This window comes from Bubalus kerabau, chromosome 23, assembly GCF_029407905.1.
Source record: "Bubalus kerabau isolate K-KA32 ecotype Philippines breed swamp buffalo chromosome 23, PCC_UOA_SB_1v2, whole genome shotgun sequence".
NCBI lineage: Eukaryota > Metazoa > Chordata > Mammalia > Artiodactyla > Bovidae > Bubalus > Bubalus kerabau.
Genome location: NC_073646.1, coordinates 13,120,685 through 13,143,954, shown reverse-complemented (window position 1 = coordinate 13,143,954; position 23,270 = coordinate 13,120,685). Strand labels below are relative to the sequence as shown.

At 43.2% G+C, this 23,270-nt stretch overlaps 1 long non-coding RNA gene across 4 annotated transcripts in view; it reads left to right on the top strand.

Moving 5' to 3' along the window:
• Positions 1-6,079: 6,079 nt before the first annotated feature.
• LOC129637464 (uncharacterized) overlaps positions 6,080-23,270 on the top strand; it is a 103,897-nt gene continuing 86,706 nt past the window's right edge. Inside the window, exon 1 of one of the 4 annotated variants that reach the window (XR_008707479.1) lies at positions 6,080-6,321. This is a non-coding gene — a long non-coding RNA (uncharacterized LOC129637464). The remainder of the gene's footprint in view (positions 6,322-23,270) is intronic. The other 3 variants (XR_008707478.1, XR_008707477.1, XR_008707480.1) reach the window with 3 other exon arrangements.

Sequence of the window (23,270 nt, the reverse complement as noted above, 5' to 3'; positions counted from 1 at the left end):
TGGAAATCAGGACAATAGAAACCTAAACATGTTTTTCATATCTTTAAAAAAATATTTATTTATTTTTGACTGTGCTGGGTCTTCTTTGCTGCGCGGGCTTTCTCTAGTTGTGGCGAGTGGGGGCTACTCTCTGGTTGTGATGGGCAGGCTTCTCATTGCAGGGGGCAATCTCTGCAATTGCCAAACAAGGCTTCTCTTGTTGGGGAACACGGGCTGCAAAGCACAGGCTCAGTGGTCGCAGCATGTGGGCTTAGTTGCCACTCGGCTTGTGGGATCTTCCAAACCAGGGATCGTACCCATGTCCGCAGCAGCTGTCAGGCAGATTCTTAACCACTGGGCCACCAGGGAAGTTCTGTTTTTCATATTAATGTAAATGAGTGGTTCTTTTTCAAAGAAGATTTTCTCTGAATGTTACAGTTTTCCTTTCCTCTGGTGACCTGGGACAGGAGTTTCCTTCACTCTCAAAGGATGAAGAAGAGATTCATCATTTCTCAGGGCTTCTCTGATGGCTCAACGTTCCCTTGGAACACTCAGTTATACCCAAATCTGTGTCTTCCCAAATGGCGATTCCTAGGTCCTCAAACAGTTAGAATCGGACATGAAACAACAGACTAGTTCCAAATTGGGAAAGGAGTATGTCAAGACTGTATATTGTCACCCTGCTTATTTAACTTATATGCAGAGCACATCATGAGAAATGCCAGGCTGGATGAAGCACAAGCTGGAATCAAGATTGCTGGAATCAAGAAATATCAATAACCTCAGATATACAGATGGCACCACCCTAATGGCAGAAATGCCCCAATGCTGGGAGGGATTGGGGGCAGGAGGAGAAGGGGACGACAGAGGATGAGATGGCTGGATGGCATCACCGCCTCGATGGACGTGAGTTTGGGTGAACTCCGGGAGTTGGTGATGGACAGGGAGGTCTGGTGTACTGCAATTCATGGGGTCGCAAAGAGTTGGACAATACTGAACGACTGAACTGAACTGAATGGCAGAAAGTGAAGAGGAACTACAGAGCCTCTTGATGAATGTGAAAGAGGAGAGTGAAAAAGCTGGCCTAAAACTCAACATTCAGAAAACTAAGATCATGGCATCCATTCCCATCATTTCATGGCTAATAGATGGGGAAAAGATGGAAACAGTGATAGACTTTATTTTCTTGGGCTCCAAAATCACTGCAGGTGGTGGCTGCAGCCATGAAATTAAAAGACGCTTGCTTCTTGGAAGAAAAGCTATGACCAACCTGCTGCTGCTGCTGCTGTGTCACTTTAGTTGTGTCCGACTCTGTGTGACCCCAGAGACGGCAGCCCACCAGGCTCCTCTGTCCCTGGGATTCTCCAGGCAAGAACACTGGAGTGGGTTGCCATTTCCTTCTCCAATGCATGAAAGTGAAAAGTGAAAGTGAAGTCGTTCAGCAGTGTCCGACTCTTAGCGACCCTGTGGACTGCAGCCTACCAGGCTCCTCCGCCCATGGGATTTTCCAGGCAAGAGTACTGGAGTGGGGTGCCACTGCCTTCTCCTGACCAACCTAGACAGTATATTAAAAAGCAGAGACATTACTTTGTCAACAAAGGCCTGTCCAACAAAGGACCTCAAATAAAGTTTGGGTTTCTTAGGTGGCACTAGTGGTAAAGATTCTGCCTGCCAATGCAGGAGATGCAAGAGATGCAGATTCAATCCCTGGGTTGGGAAGATCCCCTGGAGTAGGAAATGGTAACCCACTACAGCATTCTTGCGTGAAAGACTCCATGGAGAGAGGAGCCCTGGCAGGCTACAGTCCATGGAACCACAGAGAGTCAGATGTGACTAAAGGCCTAAGGAGCAGCAGCAGCAAATAAAATTCTTTGTTCTTTGCCTAGCAATCTTGATACTGATTATTGTTTAACGGGAGACAGACAAGGTGAGGGATACAGGCAGCCTCTTGGCGCTGAGAGCAGTCCTTGGTTGAAGACAATAGGAGGTAGGGGCATCAGCCCTACAGTTGCAAAGACCTGAATTCAGCCAACAACCTGAATGACCTTGGAAGTGGCTTCATTCCCAGAGCCTCCAGAATGGAACATGACCCAGCTAATGCCTTGATTTCAGCCCCATAAAAGCTTGAGCAGGGTTCTCAGCGATACTGTGCCTGGTATGGTTATCAGCTCCTAAATGTGTGATGATTTGTTATGCAGAACTAACACAGGGCAAATGAGTTTATTTATTTATATATTAAATGAAAAACTGGCCCCAGAAAGCAAAAGAAATTAGGGATGATTTGGGTAAATGATAGGAGCTTCCCTAGTGGCTCAGATGGTAAAGAATCTGCCTCTAATACCAGAGACATGGATTCGATCCCTGGGTCAGAAAGATCCCCTGGAGGAGGGCATGGCTACCCACTCCAGTATTCTAGCCTGGAGAATTCTATGGACAGAGGAGCCTGGGTAAATGATGACTCTCACTTGGAAATACTGAAAAACAGGTTCACAGAATATAAAACAAAATGTTAACTATGAGTATCTTTAAGGGATGGGACAGATTACAGGGTAGGTTATTTCTTCTTTTTTGCTTTTCTCTGCCTTAGAACTTTTCTAAATTTTACCATAAGACAAAAATAAAGGAAACAATTTCCAGGGAAACACAAGGCAGATGTCAGATGGCCAGAGACAGTAAAGTGAGTAGGCGATCCTTTCTGCCCTCCCTGGCAGCTCAACGCATTTCTTCTTTTCAGGCACACATTTGGATACCTGACCTCTGTGAACTCCTGGATGCCCAGAGCAAGCCATTTTTATCACTACTAATAAAACTTGGAGGTGATCAAACCTATCCCTCTCTTTTTGTAGGTAAAAGAACTGGTTCTCAGGGAAACTAATTTATCCAAAGCCATGCAACTGATTGGTGGTAGAACTGGGGTAGGAATCCAAGCTCCTCCCTCCCCATCCTGGCGTCTTTGCTCTTCACTCCAAAGCTGCCACGGGAACGGTTTCCTTTTAGAGCTGAAAGGAATCTCCACCCTCAGCTGGGGCAAGATCTTTATGCTGTCACCAAGATCACTTGCCAGAGAGTGGAAGCCACAGGGTTAGAATTCCAATTTCACTCTCTTCCCAGTGGTTTTCTATTGATCACTTCAGATGTAGTTCTCTCCAGTCTATTTGAAGGTTGGTGGCATGGAGAAACTTCTTTTTTTCACCTGATGCTTGTGGCAGGGAAATAAACATATTTGTCATTTGCTTTCTGCTTTAACCTGGGAGCAGAGCTACACTCCACACACAATAGCACCTCCCTGCCCCTCTGGGCTGCTTAAGGGGGCTGTTTGCAGAATGTACCTGAGTGTGACATCAAGGGCCACATGTTACTAGGGGGTGAGCCTGGGTCTTTGGAGCGATGCTTCCTGTAGCCCTTTTTCTCCTGTGGCCACAGAGAGAAGGGAAACTGAGCAGGTCCGGCTCAGCTGTCTCTGCAAACTCAGTCCCACAATAGAACACATAGGAGAGTACTGGCGTACAGGGGCTCCCCTGGTGGTTTAGGTGGTAAAGACTCTGCCTGCAATGCGGGAGACCCAGGTTCCATCCCTGGGTTGGGAAGATCCCCTGGAGAAGGAAATGGCAACCCACTTACACTTACTTATTTAACATCCTATACGGGAAAAGATCTAAAAAAGAGTGGACATATGTATATGCATAACTGAATCACTTTGCTGTGATGAAACCAACACAACATTGAATATCAACTATACTCCACTTAAAAATGAGAAAGAAAACGTATGGAGTGAAAAGCCCCATGAAGTACTCGGTTGGCCAGAAAGTTCTTTCACCATGGAGAAACCCAAACGAATGTTTGGCCAGCCCAGTATTTAGGGCCCAATCTAAGCATTCCCTGTGCTTGTCACCAGCCATTCATCTTTTCCTCTGCTTCCTTCTGGTTAGACTTTTCTTTCAGCAGTGTTACCAAACCAAGATTGGGTCCCATTGCCCCCTGGCAAGGCAGGAAGAGAAGGGGACGACAGAGGATGCAATGGTTGGATGGCATCACCAACTCGAGGGACATGAGTTTGAGCAAGCTCCGGGAGATGGTGAAGGACAGGGAGGCCTGGAGTGCTGCAGTCCATGGGGTTGCAGAGTCGGACACGACTGAGCGATTGAACTGAACTGCCCGCTTCTAGTAAAGTTAGACTACTGACACCTGGTGGTGGGGAAGGAAAGTGCAACATTTATTGCACGATGCCAAGCAAGGGATTTCCCTGGTGGTCCAATGTCGAATGAACTCCCAATACAGGGTGCCTGGGTTCAATCCCTGGTCAGGGAAAGAGATCCCAAGTGCTGCAACTAATACCCAGCACAGCCAAATAAATAAATAAGTATTTAGCTTTCTCAGTGGCTCAGCAGGTAAAGAATCCCCCTGCAATGCAGGAGATACAGGAGACTTGGGTTTGATCCCTGGGTCAAGATCCCTTGGAGAAGGAAATTCTAACCCCCTCCAGTATTAAAAATGCCATGGACAGAGGAGCCTGGCGGGCTACAGTCCAAAGGGTCGCAAAGAATCAGACACAAATGACCAAAACACACAAACAAAGAGTCCAGGGTAGTTAGTGCTCAGAAAACCCAAACTCCCCAATGGGTTTCAGCAAAGCCTTTTTAAATGCCAGGTGAGGGAGGTGGGGGGCGGGGCTACAAGGTATCTGATCAGCTTGTGCCCAATTCCCTGATTGGTTGTTGGTGCGGTAACAGGGTGGTGTCACAGGGGTTAGCATTATCAATCCTTAGGCACTAGTAGGTAATGGGGCTATGTGCTCAGTTCAGTTCAGTCACTCAATCGTGTCTGACTCTTTGTGACCCCATAGACTGCAGCACGCCAGGCTTCCCTGTCCATCACCAACTCCTGGAGCTTGCTCAAACTCATGTGCTTCGAGTTGGTGATGCCAGTGTGCTCAGAGTCATCGAGTAGTTAATTTCATCCATTTTGTAGGGGTTTTAGCCTCTGTAAAACAACTCAGGGAATAGGCATCAGATCCTATTATCTGGATACTCTAGAGAAGAACTACAGCAGAGGATATGGGGGGTGGGGGGCCTGTCCTGGGAAGACTGCTGGGTTACACAGTGTTATTGGACAGGATTTGCTCCAACCCGGCATTTATTTGTGCAGATGCACTCAAGGTATTAGGTGAAGTGGGGAAGGCCAGTAAGAGGTTTCATGAGATTTCAAGCAAGAATTGTATACAGTAGAATGGCCTGGAAGAAAGGGAAGAGAATAAATATCTGCTGATATCCCCTGCACCTCATGCACTGCGATAGGTCCTTTAACATACAACAGAATTGCAGCAATCAAAATGTGCTGATGGTTTATTGAGTTCCACTGAATGAAGCTCACGACTGGGTTCATTAGAGCCGAAGGATGGTATATCAGAATTACGCGGAATAGAGAAAATGCCTGTTGTCGGTAAAGACAGGGATTAGAAATGGCATTGCCTCCAGGAGATCTGAATGCAGTGCAAACTCTCTTACCTGGCATGGGCCAGGGCTGGGGAGTTCCAGCCAACTGCATATTCTTGTTGATGGAAAAGGCTCACTTCCAAATGTTCTCTAGGTTTGCATTCACTGGTTCCAGTTTAATCAGTGCTGAAAATGATGTGGAAATCCACTGTCTTCTTGCCTGGTGTGTGGGAAGAGCAATTGAATCACTGCTTTCCTCTGAAGCAGATTTGAGCTGATTGGCTTGGAGTAGCCCTAACACCATCTTCTGAGTGGAAGCTTGTCTGGGTGAGAGGATTTCACGGTATTTGCTGTTTGCAGAACTTCAGTTGTTTCCAAACAAGGCTGATTATAATACATCCTGAGGCTGGAGAGGCTATGAGCTCATGCTGGGGCTGGGAAGGGGGGGGTCAGGGACACTTCACCACTTGTGTATTTCTTGGGGTGACTCCAATTTCTCAACACCTCCAATTTTGTCTTTCCCCATTCCTTCCTCCCTCCCTCTCCCTGTTGCCGTCAGCCTGAACTTTTATTACTTTCTCTAATGAAACACACTCTATCTCACCTTGATGCATTTGAAACAGCTGTTTCTTCTAGATGGAACAATTCTACCCTCCTTAACATCCTTCCTTCCACAAACCATCTGTGCTAGAACAGGACTCTTCCGGTCTCGGACTAAACCTCACTCCCTCAGGGAAGTCATTCCTGGCTCCTCCATCCTCTAAGATTAGGTGATATCCACTGCATCTTTCCTTCCCACTTCCAGGCATCTCTTCTAGATTGGACACTCTGGGAGAGGAGGGTCACACCAACCTGTTCAGCTTTGTATTCCCATTGACCAGAACAATGCTAAGCACACATTGAAGCTAGAGTAAGTATCTGCTAAGTGAACAGCTTTTTCTGGTCTTCTTTTCTTCTTTTTGAATTTTTTTATTGAAATCTAGTTGATTGACAATGTTGTGTTAGTTTCAGTTGTACAGTAAAGTGATTCATATTGTATATATATATATGTATATATATATATATGGATGCATATATGTGTGTGTGTGTGTGTACACCCTGCCAGGCTTCTCTGTCCATGGGATTCTCCAGACAAAAATAAAATGGAGTGGGTTCCATGCCCTCCTCTATGGGATCTTCCCAACTCAGGAACTGAACCTGTGTCTCCTGCATTGCAGGCAGATTCAATGAGCCACCAAGAAAGCCTGGTGGGCTGCAGTCCTTGGGGTCGCTAAGAGTGGGACACGACTGAGCGACTTCACTTTCACTTTTCACTTTCATGCATTGGAGAAGGAAATGGCAACCCACTCCAGTGTTCTTGCCTGGAGAATCCCAGGGATGGTGGAGCCTGATGGGCTGCCGTCTATGGGGTTGCACAGAGTCGGACACGACTGAAGCGACTTAGCAGCAGCAGCATATATATATATATACACATATATATATTTCAAAATTCTTTTCCATTATAGATTATTATAAGATATTGAGTATAGTTCTCTGTGCTATACAGTAGGATATTGTTATGTATTTTATATGTAGTAGTGTGTGTATTTTAATTCCAAACTTTTATTTTATCCCTCCCCTGCCTTTCCCCATTGGCAATCATAAATTTGTTTTCTATGACTGTGAGTCTGCTTTGTAAATAAGTTAATTTGTATCATCTTTTTAGATTCCACACTTAAGTTATATCTTGTGACATTTGGGTTCTCTGTATGAGTTCCTTCACTTAGTGTGATAATCTCTAGGTCTACCCTTGTTGCGTGCTGCGATTCATGGGGTCGCAAAGAGTCAGACATGACTGAGCAACTGAACTGAACTGACCCTTGTTGCTGCAAATGGCATTATTTCATTATTTTTTGTGGCTAAGTAATAGTCCTATATATATATATACACACACACACATATATGCATGTATCTACTTCTTTATCCATTCATCTGTTGATGGACATTTATGTTGCTTCCATATCTTGACTATTGTAAATAGTGCTGCTATGAACATAGGGATGCATGTACCTTTTGAATTACAGTTTTGTCTGGATATATGCCAGTAGTGGGATCACTGAATCATATGGGAGCTCTATTTTTCGTTTTTTAAGGAGTCCCCATACTGTTCGCCCTAGCTTTTGTATCACATTGTTATCAACGATGGGAAGCTTACAATAGAGCTCAGTAAACATTCACAAGATAAAATAGAATGCCTAGAGCAAGGTTAATTGAGCTCTGGCTCATGTGCCAAATCCAGCCAGCTATGTGGTTTTACTGAAATGCAGTAATGTCTACTTGGTTATGGATCCTCTATGGCTGATTGCAGAGAAGGCAATGGCACCCCACTCCAGTACTCTTGCTTGGAAAATCCCATGGACAGAGGAGCCTGGTGGGCTGCAGTCCATGGGGTTGCTAAGAGTTGGACACGACTGTGTGACTTCACTTTCACTTTTCACTTTCATGCATTGAAGAAGGAAATGGCAACCCGCTCCGGTGTTCTTGCCTGGAGAATCCCAGGGATGGTGGAGCCTGATGGGCTGCCGTCTATGGGGTCACACAGAGTCGGACACAACTGAAGCAACTTAGCAGCAGCAGTAGCAGTATGGCTGATTGTGTATCACAACAGCAAAGCAGAGTGATTGCAATAACGACTGCACAGCCCACCAAGCCAAGAATAGTTTGTATAATATCTGGCCAACTACAGGTCTAGATTCTTTCCTTTCAAGCCCAAGAAGAGATATAAGTAATTAACCACTTCAAAATACCTCCTCGCCTTTTTGATTTTTCATTCTCTGCTTATAGCCACATTTAAAGCTAAGCAAAGTCGCTTCAGCTGTGTCCAACTTTGTGCAACCCCATAGACAGCAGCCCACCAGGCTCCCCCATCCCTGGGATTCTCCAGGCAAGAACACTGGAGTGGGTTGACATTTCCTTCTCCAATGCGTGGAAGTGAAAAGTCAAAGTGAAGTCGCTCAGTCGTTTCGACCCTCAGCAACCCCATGGACTGCAGCCTTCCAGGCTCCTCCATCCATGGGATTTTCCAGGCAAGAGTACTGGAGTGGGGTGCCATTGCCTTCTCCAGCCACATTTAGTTTTCCCATTAATCTTTAAACTGCAGAGTTCCACACATTATACACTAAAAATGTCTAAGGTTTAAGAATTTAAAATGTTTAAGGGAAAAAATAATTGTGTCTTGGGCCAAAAGTCATTAAAAAACATTTCTAGGTTTAAAATTTTTTCCTTTCTCTGCTGCTTCTCCGCCTAATTAAATCTTACCAACTTCCAGAGCACGGATCAAGTTTCCCGTTTTCAGGAGGCCCTGCTGTTCCCTCCAGCTCTCAGAATGTTTATTTTCCTTGGAGGTTATTCCTATAAAACTTAATGCGTGAGCCATTTCTTTGGGGCTCCCTGGTGACAGCTTTCATATTGTCTTATGGCATCATTTAATGTATATTAATTTTATTTTCCCAATTAGATGCTAACCCCCCAAGAGTGAGGTCATTAAGTACCAAACTTGAACTAAAAATGTTATCAAGTTTAATTCGCTCTTTCATAATCCAGTTTGTTCAAATGGGCTTATATAAGATCGAAAAGTCACATTTCACTAGTTTTGCTTCAACTACTCACAAGGAACCAGCCAGTCTCTATAGAGTGTCCTTAGTTTATGTCTGGGAATCTCCCCAGGGTTGTCTCATTTGTGCTCATTAACCAGGCTGTTGACTTGACCACTGTGTGATAATGTAAAATGTTCTTTCTCTCCTCCTCTGCCCTGAGCTGTTTATTCTGCCCCTTGGGTGGGCTAATGGTATCCTAGTGTGACATGACAAGCATTGAGTCCCCTGTGTGCCCAAAGCTAGACTGTGACTTGCAGGACTTAAGATGCTCAAGCCATAGTGTATTGTTATCAAGTCAAGCAGAAGGTGAATAAAATCACCCCACCCATGTGCTGCTTTGCCCAGAGAACATCTCTGCTTGGTCCCCCATCATTAGAGCTCCTGCAGCTTCTCTTCTCTCCAGGTACCCAGGCGGGAGTCTCCAGATCTGGTTGGGTGACCCAAACAGACTTCTTGCTATACACATTATTTCCTCTGTGCTAATGAATCTCTGAAGGCTGGAGTCCCATCACCAAGAACCCCACTTTCTGGTATCTATGCCCTTAAGTTGTCTCATCCCACCGTGAAATGGGGCAGCTGCTGCTGCTGCTGCTAAGTCGCTTCAGTCGTGTCCAATTCTATGTGACGCTATAGACAGCAGCCCACCAGGCTCCACCATCCCCTTGTGTAACTCATAGAATGTACCAGAAGTGATGCCATGTGACTTCTAAACCTAGGTTCTAAGAGGCTTTGCCGCGTCCATCTTGGTCTTGTTGAACACTTGCTCTGGGGGACGTCAGCTATTGTATATCTAGGTTGAGTATCCTGACACCATCACATTGTGAGGAAACCCAACCTGGTCACACGCAGAAGAGCAGTGCTAGTCCACCCCTGAAATATTTCAGCCATCTCAGCCCAGATACCAGGCATGTGAGTGAGGCAGACATCTTTCACAGTCCAGCAAATGCCACAAGGTAATGAATTGAAGACCCAGAAATACATCCCAGTTGAGGGTCCATCATCTCTAGTCATTCAAACATGCGTAGGTCAACCACTGAAACAGCAAATTAGAAATGCCTAGACAAGCCATATTCTCAGAGATGAATATAACAGAATTTCAGGGGAGGGCCTCCCCTCTCAAACTTGTCAGGTATCTATTGGATGGATGAAGGAGGAAAGGAAGGAAAAAAAGGAAGGATTCAAAGAAGGAAGGGGAAGAGGAACAAAATAAGAGGTTCATGGTTTCAGCAAGAAAAATATAAGATGGCACTTATGAAGGGTATCATTTGGCAAAAACCTTCCCAAGTGATTTTCAAAGTTCTGCCAGCTTCACCACACCAGTGCTTCAAGCATCCTCTGCTTGACTCCAGTGTTAAGTAGATAAGTCATAATGACCATGTCAATAGGGTAAACTTACCCTCCCTCCTTGCTTTGCTCTTTGGAGTTAATCTGCCCATTGTCCCCACTCAGGGAATCTGTGATGGGCTGTTCTTTGTAGGTTGTCTTTGTAGGTGGTACCTAAGTTCAGTCACTCAGTCATGTCCGACTCTTTGTGACCCCATGGACTGCAGCATGCCAGGCCTCCCTGTCCATCACCAACTCCTGGAGTTTACTCAAACTCATGTCCATTGAGTCGGTGATGCCATCCAACCATCTCATCCTCCGTTGTCCCCTTCTCTTCTTGCCTTCAATCTTACCCAGAATCAGGGTCTTTTCTCATGAGTCAGTTTTTCACATCAAGTGGCCAAAGTATTGGAGTTTCAGATTCAGCATCAGTCTTTTCAATGAATATTGAGGACTGATTTGTACCTACACAGACAGAAATCTGTGATGGTGACATCTGCCCAATGCATGTGATGCCCATGACCGAGCCATTCAGTCAAGCTTCTTCTGGTTTATGAACAAGTAACACAGTAGTGGTTAACAGGTCTATAGGGACCAAGAGCATAGACTTGTAGAAAGAAATGAAGACACCATGCTCAGTCGTGTCCAACTCTTTGTGACTCCAGGGACTGTAGCCCATGAGGCTTCTCTATCCATGGGATTATCCCAGCAAGAATACTGGAGTGGGTTGCCATTTCCTCCTCCAGGAAGACTCCATGACAGGAACCCAATTATTAATGAGAGAAAGTGAATTCACCAAACAAGTAGCTATTCACTCAGTCTTGCTGCTGTTTCTGCTCGTTTCCAATCCAGTTCTTAGGAGCAACTCCCTTGTCCTTTTGTGTACAGTTAGTCTCTGATTTTCTCTTTTTTAACTTAAAACCTTCCAAATAACACAAGGGACAAGAAGGGAATGTTGGCTTCCATTTTCACTTTATAAGTGCTTCCATCTCTGAATTCCTTCAAGTGACAAAACATATCATAAAACATGAAACATATACCATTCTCTCCTTCGGGTGCCAACCATCCTTCAACACATTGTCACGAATCCTGCACTGATATTAACAGTCCTCTAACATCCTGAAAATGTCTGTATCCATTCACGTCTTCTCCGGTTGCTCCAGAGTGATGGGAGCAGTGATTTATCCAAAAGGAGCCTTCAGCAAGAAAAAAGGTATAGCCTGCGTGATTTTCTCTGTGGCTGCCCTAAATTTTTGATAAGCAGGCTTTCTCCATCTCAGTTACCATTGGATTTTGATTTAAACATTTCTTCTGGAGATAACTTAAAGGAACTTACCCAAATTTCTTAGGTTTCTGGGTAGTTTTCACAGGAATTAATGTGTGAATCAAAGTCCTCCTGGGTGATCCAGCCTCTCAGAGGCTATGTCACATGATAGTTAAGCTGTGGACCCTGGAGGCTGGTTGCCTTGGTTTGAGTATATGCTCTATTGTTTTTCTGCTGTATGGTCTAGGGTGAGGCACTTAAGCGTTTCAGTCTTGTTTTACTTTCTAAGGATGGAATAACAACTGCATTCACTTTGTGATGTTGAAAGAATTAAATAAATAAATGCATAAAAATTTGAGACTCTAAGTAAGCCTATGATAAAGTGCCCGGTACTGTTATTATTTATAAAGCTTTCTGACGGCTACTGTCTAGCTTGTTTCCTAACTGTGTGAATTTTTTGTTTAACTTTTTGAGATTTTATTCATGTATATTATATGTACAAAAGAGTGCCAAGATCATAACAGCACAGCTCAATGGATTTTCACAAACTGATCATAGTCATGTGAACAGCCCCAGAGCAAAAACAGACATCACTAGGACCCAAGAAGCTTCCCTGCTCCCCCCATCCCCTAGTCACTACTTCCCGAAGAGAACTGCACTTCTGATTTCTATGCCATTGATTAGTTTTGCCTGTTTTTGAATTTTATGTCATCTTCCAGTACGTACCCTTTGGGGTCTGGTTTATTTTGCTCAATATTATATTTGTGTGAGTCACCCATACTTTTGCATGTATAATATGCTGAATGTGTACTATCCCACCCTATGAATACATTAGGGTTTATTTGTCTGTTCTACTGCTGATCGGAATTTGGGTAGCTTCCAGTTTGGGGAGGTTATGGAGAGTGTTACAAACATTCTTGAACATTTCTTTGGGTGGACATACATACGCATTACTGTTGGTAATGAAATGAGTGGTCATGGAGAATGGATACATGTGTAGATTTTTTAAATTTACTTCTGGCTGCGTTGCATCTTCATTGCTGTGTGCAGGCTCATAGCGGTGGCTTCTCGAGCTGTGGAGCACAGGCTCTAGGGCATGTGGGCTCGTTGTGGCATGTGGACTTAGTTTTTCCACAGCATGTGGGATCTTCCCAGACCAGGGATCAAACCTGTGTCCCCTGCACTGGCAGGTGGACTCTTAACCACTGGACCACCAGGGAAGTCCAATAAATGTGGTTTTAATAGACAACGCCAACAGTTTTTCAAAGCCATGGTGCCACTTTACATGCCCACCCCTTGTATATGAGAGCTCTTTGTTCTCTTCATTTCTGCCACTAGCATTTTCTGTCTTTTCCATTTTAACCATTTTGGTAGGTGTGTTGGGTTTGCTTTTGAAAATCTGTCTAGCAAAGAACAGTGAGAAGAATGCTACAGTAAAAAAAATAAAAATAAAAATAAGAAAATAAATTAAATTTGAGCCCCTAACTCGAATTTACCAAATCTACTTCCTAGATGTGTGACATGGTGAGTCATTTTACTTCTCTAAGCCTATTTCCCTGAGTTTAAAATGAGGCTAATAATATCCCCAGGGAATTCAAAGCCCTTGTTTCAAGGAATGCTGTGTGGGCATTTGTGAACACCTACTCCATCCTGTTTTCAAGTCCATTTTCTCCCTGGATGCTAGAACTTACTCATCTGCCAGTGCTATATACCAATAACACATTGTAATCATTAGGTCGAGGTAGTAATTTCTGTGGTTGAAAAGTCAGGGCTTAATGGGTCGTGCTGCTCTCTCTACAGGACTTTTGCATGCAAGATTACAACACGGAGAGGTACTGGAGGCTTTGTTTTCATTCTATTTACTAAATTAAGAAGTGAAGACAGAACCTGGGGATAGCTTAAAACTGTACACATATTTTAGGACACCCAACTCTATCTCATGTGGTGATCAAGTGGCATATCTCAGCCATGAGAAAGTCAAATTTAACTCATGGGGGAAAAGCCACGAAAAGGACTTACCAAGATAATCCTTAAATGATAGGACTTGGAAAGAAGAGATTAATCTGGCCACAGAAATCCCCTATTGGATCTGCAGTTGCCTTTACTTCTTAGCTGTTGCTACATTTCCAAGATGACTTCTGACAATGTAATAAAATGGCCCAGGTTTAGCTTAGGGACATCTTGCTTTCTCTTCTGCTTAATCTCCCATTAAAGATATACTCATAGATACCCAGAATAGCAACTGGCTGATTCAGATATCTGGTAGACCAATTTCTCCACAGCTGTATACATGCAGACACCTCAAAGCAGGGGTGCATAGTTAATCAGAATCTCATCATCAAAGAGCCTTTCATTCATTCTAAAAGCCAGTGTCTTTAATGTTTTCAAGAGAGAAATCCTTGTTTTGAGTGCCTGGTGAAGAGCCTCAGAAACAGTTCCATCTGCTTGTTACAAATACTAAAATCGGTGACAAGAGTGATAAATTGCTTGCTGCTGGGGCTTCTAAGTCGCTTCAGTTGTGTCCGACTCTGTGCGACCCCATAGATGGCTACACAAGGTTAATTTTAGTGGCAGGTTTTATTTGTTCAAATTTCCTGATTTTCAATCATTGAATTTTCTTCAAATTCCATAAAGAAATTTGGAGGTGAGCACAGAACTGATGGTGTGGATCTTAACTGTGATTATGTGGGGGTTTCTTTCTGCATCCTTTGGAGTCAGATTTTCCTTTGTGAGAACTTCCCTGAGTTTTCACTTGATCCAGATGAAATCAATCCCTCCTTTTTCTGTGTGCCTAGGGTAATTTTGCATATTTCTCGACTATACCATTTCACTCATTCATTTATTATTTGTTTATTCATGTGTGTATGTATGACTGCATTCCCCAAGAACATCACATTTTATTAGATTTGTTATTTAGTCAGGTACCTGACTTTAGGCAGCTATCAGATTGCATAATGGCTTGCATAATGGCTATCACAGTGAGAGAAATATACAGAGACAGAGAAAAAAGATGGGAGGAGGGAGAAAGAGAATATAGTGTAGGGGAAAGAAGAGAAAAGAAAGAAAAGAGAGAGGAGAGAATTTAGGAGATGTTATGGACATCTGCTGATATTGCCTACTGAGCATCTCTATCCCCTTCTTCCAGCTCTAGAATCAACGTTTTCATCTGGGAAACCAGACCTCTCTACTCTCACCCAGCCTGTGGACCTCATGTGGGGCTGACCTCACAGTCCCCTACTCTAGGGATGCGCACACAAAGCAGCTTGGTTCATTCTTTGACCATAATCATGGGCAAATGTGACCAAGTCAGACTGGTGTCACTCAATTCTGGGAATTTTATGAGAACTACTAAAAGGAGAAGCTCTCTTTTCACAAGTTTCAAGGGAGTGTGTCTGGGTCTATCAGAAGCAATTTTGTCAGCATGAGGGGAAAAATCTTCCAAAGAACAAAACTTATTCAGATAGAAGCAGAGATGAAAACAGATTCCTGATGCTGTGATTTGAACCCCTGACTCCAGCTGTGCCTGAAGCTGGATTATTTTATGAATCTAGTCATCTGAGCCAATACATTTCCATTTTCTGGCTGAAACCAGTTTGAGGTAGGTTTCTTTCATCTGTCTATAATCAATAGAACTCCAATTAACATGAGTTATAGAAGGAGAAAAGAAAAAAAAGTAAGGAAAAATAAGAGGACAGGCTTTGGGTACCTTTGGGTTCTCCTTCTAGGTCCTCTCCACCGATTGAATATTCATGGTCTAACCCAATAACAGGAAGCAACAGTTAGAACTGGACATGGAATAACAGACTGGTTCCAAATAGGAATAAGAGTACGTCAAGGCTGTATATTGTCACCCTGCTTATTTAACTTACTTATATGCAGAGTACATCATGAGAAATGCTGGGTTGGAGGAAGCACAAGCTGGAATCAAGATTTCCAGGAGAAATATCAATAACCTCAGATATGCAGATGACACCACCCTTATGGCAGAAAGTGAAAAAGAACTAAAGAGCCTCTTGATGAAAGTGAAAGAGGAGAGTGAAAAAGTTGGCTTAAAGCTCAGCATTCAGAAAACTAAGATCATGGCATCCAGTCCCATCATTTCATGGCAAATAGATGGGGAAAGAGTGGCAACAGTGGCTGACTTTATTTTTAGGGGCTCCAAAATAACTGCAGATGATGATTGCAGCCATGAAATTAAAAGATGCTTACTCCCTGGAGGGAAAGTTATGACCAACCTGCTTCTGCTGCTGCTAAGTCACTTTAGTCGTGTCCAACTCTGTGCGACCCCATAGACGGCATCCGACCAGGCTCCTCAGTCCCTGGGATTCTCCAGGCAAGAACATAGGAGTGGGTTGCCATCTCCTTCTCCAATGCATGAAAGTGAAAAATGAAAGTGAAGTTGCTCAGTCATGTCTGACTCTTCGCGACCCCATGGACTGCAGCCTACCAGGCTCCTCTGCCCATGGAATTTTCCAGGCAAGAGTACTGGAGTGGGTTGCCATTGCCTTCTCTGATGACCAACCTAGACAGCATATTAAAAAGCAGAGACATTACTTTGTCAACAAAGGCCTGTCTAGTCAAGGCTATGGTTTTTCCAGTGGTCATGCATGGATGTGAGAGTTGGACTGTGAAGAAAGCTGAGCACCGAAGAACTGATGCTTTTGAACTGTGGTGTTGGAGAAGATTCTTGAGAGTCCCTTGGACTGCAAGGAGATCCATCCTAAAGGAGATGGTAGACACCTGGGTGTTCATTGGAAGGGCTGATGTTAAAGCTGAAACTCCAATACTTTGGCCACCTGATGAGAAGAGCTGACTCATTTGAAAAGACCTTGATGCTGGGAAAGATTGAGAGCAGGAGGAGAAGGGGATGACAGGATGAGATGGTTGGATGGCATCACCAATTCTATGGACATGGGTTTGTGTGGACTCTGGGAGTTGGTGATAGACAGGGAGGCCTGGCATGCTGTGGTTCATGGGGTCTCAAAGAGTCGGGCACATCTGAGCGACTGAACTGAACTGAACTGAACCCAATAACCAGCTTGTGAATGAACTTTCTTGTTAGGTGGGAGGGAAAGGCCATGCCTGGGCAGACCCATGTTGGAGGTGTGTTTGGACAACGGCCTCCTCAGCCTTCTGCAATTTATTCTACCTACCACTCTAGTTAGGCTTCCTAGGTGGCGCTAGAGGTAAAAGATTCACCTGCCAATGCAGGTGATCCAAGGGACTGGGTTTTGATTCCTAGATTGGGAAGATCCCCTGGAGGAGGAAAGGGTAACACACTCCAGTATTCTTGCCTGGAGAATTCCATGGACAGAATAGCCTGGCAGGCTACAGTCCATGGGGTCACATATAATCAGACATGACTGAGTGACTAATACACACACCTCTCCAGTTAGGAATGACATAACCATGGGTACATCATTCCTTTCATTTTATATAGTGAGTCTAACAGAGGAGCCTGGTGGACTACAGTCCATGGGGTTGCAAAAGAGTCAGACATGACTTAGCAACTAAACAACAGACCATAAAACAAGGATTTGGCCTATATTGTCAAAGCCCCTTCTATCTCTGACACCCCAGGTGCCTCACCTGGTTCTCCTGAAGCTCCAAACCAGTCTCATCCCCAGAGGTCTCTCTGAATCCCATGATGGGGCATCTTGGGTGAACAACCATCTCAGGTTTCCCAGGACTTAGGGGGGATCAGGGGACACAGGACTTTTAGTTCTGAAACCCAGAACATCCCAGGAAATTGGGACAAGTTTGGCTCCCCAGACTGACACATTCCCATTAGCTGCTGCAGCCCAAGGGTAAGGCTCCCTCTAACAGATCAGACATTGAAGAGCCTAAAATGATGGTGACCTGTCTCCAAGAATTTCAGAACTTTGCAACAATGAGTTGTAAAACTCCTTGTATAAAAACATTGTTTAATTGTTAAGTCTCATAATGATAAAAGTCAAACATGTTATTTATAGAAATGTAGATAGAAATAATGGGGGATTCCCAGGTGGCTTCTATGGTAAAAAAAAAAAAAAAAAAAAACCTACCTGCCAATGCAGGAGACTCTGGAGACCCGGGTTTGCTCCCTGGGTCAGGAAGATCCTCTGGAGGAGGAAATGGCAACCCACTCCAGTATTCTTGCCTGGAGAATTCCACGGACAGAGGAGCCTGCCGGGCTGCAGTCCATGAGGTCACAGAGTCAGACACAACTGAGTGACTGAGCACACGGGCACAGACAGAAATAACAGGTTAAGTAGGTTGATAGATAGACAGACAGACAGACAGACAAGGGATATGCCCGTATTTGCCTTACTTTTCCTTCATCCATCTTACTTTTTGGAATTCAGATCACTGTCAAGCCATCCTTGCTGATGCAGAAACAAAAACAGCCTAGGGATGGCAGAGCAACAAGAGAGGAGGGTCCTGGATCCCTGAATGACCTTGTAGAGCAGAGAGGCTATGCTTGCCTGGATTGCTTTCCTTGCATCTCATCTTTTTTATGTTTAAGTTATTACTGTTCTGGGCTGTTGATACACACAGGTAAACTAACTAATTCACACATATCTCATCTGGCCATTGCTGGAGCTGTTTCTGAAGAGAAGTTAAGAACTCTGCCCTTGACCACATACCTGGTTAGTGGCTGAGATTCTAGTAGAGTTTAGGCCTGACTCACATACAATTTGGGCTTCTAATCTCCAGGCTTAACTGTCATTCTCACTTTTGCTTTTATGCAGCGCCTTCCAGCTTCCCAAGTGTTCCATGATTATTACTCAGTTAAGGAGGCAGGAATTATTACTGTAGTTATTAGCCAGATCACTTAGGTATTTGACTAAAATCATCCAGTGACTTAGAGATGGAGCTAGGATAAAAGTCCTAGTCTTTGAAACTTTGCAATGTTGCCTGTTTTACGTGACTTTATCCATCAGGCTCTCTTGGAAGAACCAGACTCCACCAGCCTCTCCTAATATTTTTTAGTTACTCTAAGCCATTCATTCAGATATTAAATTCAAGAATACTAATGACAGCTATTTTCTTTGAATTAAGGTATATTTGACAGGGGAAAATTAATTTGTTAGACATAAATGAAGTTATGGTCAATTTCAGTCTCCCCTCCCACAGAGAGTAGTATCTTTTTCACTAGGTTTATTCAGAATTTTTATTAGTATCAATGAAATGGAGTTTAAACACTCTCTCTTTGAGCAAACAAATGATCTAATTCAGCCACAACTTGTCAGGCTTTGTTTATTGAGATTTAACAGCAGTACCTAATTCTTATCATCAATTTAGCATCCTTGAAACAGTCAGCTTCGTTCCCCAGTGCTCGACTTTCTGACAAACACTCTATTTTTCTTGCATATTTTCTGAACTGTAGGTTCTAATTCTATGTTCCAGTTAATTAGCACCGTCTGTAATTTTAGACAACCCGTATCTGTTAAGGCACCCAAAATTCCATCTTTGTTTCCAAAGGTGGCTGTTTGTTGTGCCAGAAGGTACTTAGCTGCCGAAATAAATAGATGACGTATCACTTATAAAAAGTGCTGTTGCCTCATTGGGCAGATGTCTGGTGGTGATGGTACCTAAATATAGCATGCCGATTTTAGGGCAAAGATGTAATTTTAAAAAGTAATCATAAAACTATTGATTGGAACGATATCACTCATTTCCTGTTCACTGCAATTAAAGAAAACTTCATCCTTACCAGGCTTAGGAATTTTTAACCCTTGAAAACTAGAGCCCCCATGAGCAGATTTCACACCAAAAAACTAAAAGGGATGGTTAGATAGCATCACAGACTCAATGGGCATGAATTTGAGCAAACTCCAGAAGATAGTGAAGGACAGGGAAGCCTGGTGTGCTGCAGTCTATAAGGTCGAAAACAGTCAGACACAACTTCAAGGCTGAAAAGCAACAACAACCCAGAGGGAGAAAAGTGTGAGTCAAAGACTTTTTTCTGCCCTTTATTCCAGCAATGAAAACACATTCAGGAGGGAAAAAAGGAGGTGCTGTGGGAGGTACCATCTTAAATAATAATAAAACTCCTAAAAATATAATCCGGAGAAGGCTATGGCACCCCACTCCAGTACTCTTGCCTGGAAAATCCTATGGATGGAGGAGCCTGGTGGGCTGCAGTCCGTGGGGTCACAAAGAGTCGGACACAACTGAGTGACTTCACTTTCCCTTTTCACTTTCATGCATTGGAGAAAGCAATGGAAACCCACTCCAGTGTTCTTGCCTGGAGAATCCCAGGGACGGGGGAGCCTGGTGGGCTGCCATCTATGGGGTCGCACAGTCAGACACAACTGAAGCAACTTAGCAGCAGCAGCAAAAATATAATCATTGTTACCATATTTCAAACTTCATCATGTGCCAGACATTGTGATAAGCACTTTATTTATATTGTGGGTTCATTCAGTTCTTGGTGTGCCTGTCATCGGAGCAAGATATATTCAATGTGAAGAACACAAAACTTACATTTTAGGGTCCCCTCCCTCATATGGACCATTTCTAAGGCCCAAGCAACGTGTTTCCATCATCACATATTGCTTTGAAAATTTGTAAAAGTAAAATGTTTGACTGGCAGTGGCTTAAGGCTGTGAATTCTTTCTCCTGGGGCTTGTCCTTTATTACATATTCCATCGTGGTTGGTGCTGGAGAGGCTGAGAGCACTTGGGGATTTGGGATTCAGCCACAGTAACACATCAGGGTAGGGTTTTGTGGGATATATTTATGTGTTTCTCACTCATTTCCATGAATAGTTAAGTTACTCTACCCGGGAGTGACTTATCCCTATGGTTTCCAGGAACACTCCCGCCGCCACTGCGCTGACTCATATGATATCTTGATCCAAAACTGCAGGGGCAGAGGTGGTACTTCAATGGGGCCAGAAGAAATGCAGGTACCAGAGGAGAATTTAGGTTGGAAGTTTACGGAGTCAGAAGCTAGTCTATGGGAAATTATTCTAAAGCTTATAACTCATATATAAAACAAATTCATTAGAGCTTTCCCCAAATTTAGTGACAATACAAATTTACATGACATTACTAAAACAGTGAGTTGTGCAGCTGAAACAAAATTTTCTAAACAATCAATAGTCATATAGTATTTTATCAACCATGATAGAAAAAGTTAAAGGGACTTCCCTGGTGGTCCAATGACTAAGACTCTGAGGTCCCAATGCAGGAGGCCTGGGTTAAATCCCTGGTCAGGGATCCCACATTCTGCAAACAAGACCTGGCACAGCCAAATAAATAGTTTTGAAAAGAGAAAGTTAGAATTCTTTATTCTCTTTATAGAAAGTATATTTATAAAATTATTGTCTTATGAAGACAGAGTAAGCAGCAATAGCATAGAGGATAAAAATATTATAGAGATTTATTAGTCTCTTACTGGTAAAAACTATTATCTTTAAAAATTTGGTGATGTGGGCATTTATCATCTTTTAAAATTTGAAATCTGCTGTGGCTTCCTTTTTAATTCTAAATTAACATTTATTTCTGTACCTAATTTTCATAGTTTGGATTTTGCTTTCTTTTAAAGAGTGTATACAACACAGAATTACTTGCAGATCCCATAAAATGTAAAACTGGCTAAGCAGTAGAGAGATTTATTTCTCATACGATAAAACGTCTAGAGAAAAATGTTTCAGAGAAAGTAGATTCAGCACGTAGACACTGTCAGGGCTCTGTATGACTTTTCTGTGAGTTTCTTGCTTTTCCCCTCATGACTGCAAGATGCTGTAGCACCAAGCATCATAGAGTCATTAATGTCTAAAACTATGAAGAAAGGAAGATGGGCTCACTCTTTTCTCCATTCTCTTTCTTCTTGTTAGGGAGGGAAGTCTTTCCCCAGCATTCTCCAGCAAGTTTCCCTTTGGACTGCATGATCCAGAAATGATTGCATGGCCTAACCTGAATGGACTAGGATTATTATGATCACTCTAAAAGTCAAAATTCATCCCCAGGGACAAGATACCTTGCCTTGAGTACCTAAATGAAACAATACTCTATTTTCAACAAAGATGGGATGACTGTTGGTTAGGCAACAGCACAATAGCATCTCACAGTCTCACAATAGCATCACTGTCTCCTTTCTGTCCCCTTACATAAACAAGTTAAGGCTTAGTGATGTAAAGTGTTGTGTTTCCAGAGTCATGCACTGGAAGTCGTGAAGTTAGAAAGCCCATATGTGTTTAACTCTGGGACTCAACTGATATCTTATACTATGTCATGTAGCCTTCCCAACCCACAAGGCCACTGGTACACACTACACGCTGTAGAACTTTGGGGAGCATGGGAGTAAGGAGTATAGGGCAGCAGAACTTTGAGACTCAGAAAGTCTCAAAGGGTCAAAGAGGGAGAGGGGCCTCTGTTCTGAGTCCAGGGATAAAATTTCAATAGGGACCATTACAGGTACCCAAGATACATTTTGTTGTTTTTTGAGTGAAGAAGGGCATTTCAGGTAGTGGAGATGACATAAAGAAAATAATAGTGGAACATGACTGGATTAAGGGTAAAGAAAGACTGTGTTTGAATCAGAAATCTACCATTTTCAAGATCTGTTATTTCCCCTTGCAATATCTTATATTTTCAGAGGGGGATAGTTTGATGGGGGTCAAAGAAAAATCAGAGGAACCATCAGCTTCATGCCCCTTTTCCTTCACAGGATAGGAAACTGAGGCCCATAATAGTAAATTAGTGACTTGCCCCCAAATCCCAACCACTTATTAGCAAAGCCTTCATCTACAAATTCGAGTTACTTGTTATTCAGTCTATCTTTTAGACGCTGAACTGGGAAGGCATCATTCTGTACTCAGTTCCTTATACAACCTACTCAGATCATTTAATGCTAATAACATGCTTCTTTCCTTGTCTGTATGTCTATGATGACACTTATCAGCACCATCTAACACTGTGATTAAGTAATGCTTTTGAATTACTGTCTCCATTTCCAATAGGGTGTTTGGGAGATGTCAAACCCAATAGAGATCATGAATAATATTCCACATGAGATTAATATGATTGCTATCAAGGGTGCATTCCACAGGGTACCTCTCATTTCTGGTCAATTACACATCCATTCATTCATTCCACAAGATATAATATACCACACATCAAATATGCTGCTCCAAACTCAGTTTATAATTGTTCAGTTCAGTTCAGTTCAGTTGCTCAGTTGAGTCCGACTCTTTGCAACCACGTGGACTGCAGCACGCCAGGCTTCCCTGTCCATCACCAACTCCCGGAGCCTACTCAAACTCATGTCCATCGTGTTGGTGATGCCATCCAAATATCTCATCCTCTGTTGTCCCCTTCTCCTCCCGCCTTCAATCTTTCCCAGGATCAGTGTCTTTTCCAATGAGTCCATTCTTCGCATTGGGTGACCAAAGTATTGGAACTTAAGCTTCAGCCATGGTCCTTCCAATGAATATTCAGGGTTGATTTCCTTTAGGATAAGTTCATTAAGAAGATTAAAGAAATGAAAGTGGGTAAAGCGCTCAGAAGAATAATTGGAGCATAGGCGCCCAATAAATTCTCTTTAAACTTTGGAAGATCCAGCAATATGTTTATTACTCTGACAACTTACAGCAGTGTTTCCCCAAGTGTGGCCAAACTCTCTAGGTCTGAACCTAGAAATATGCCT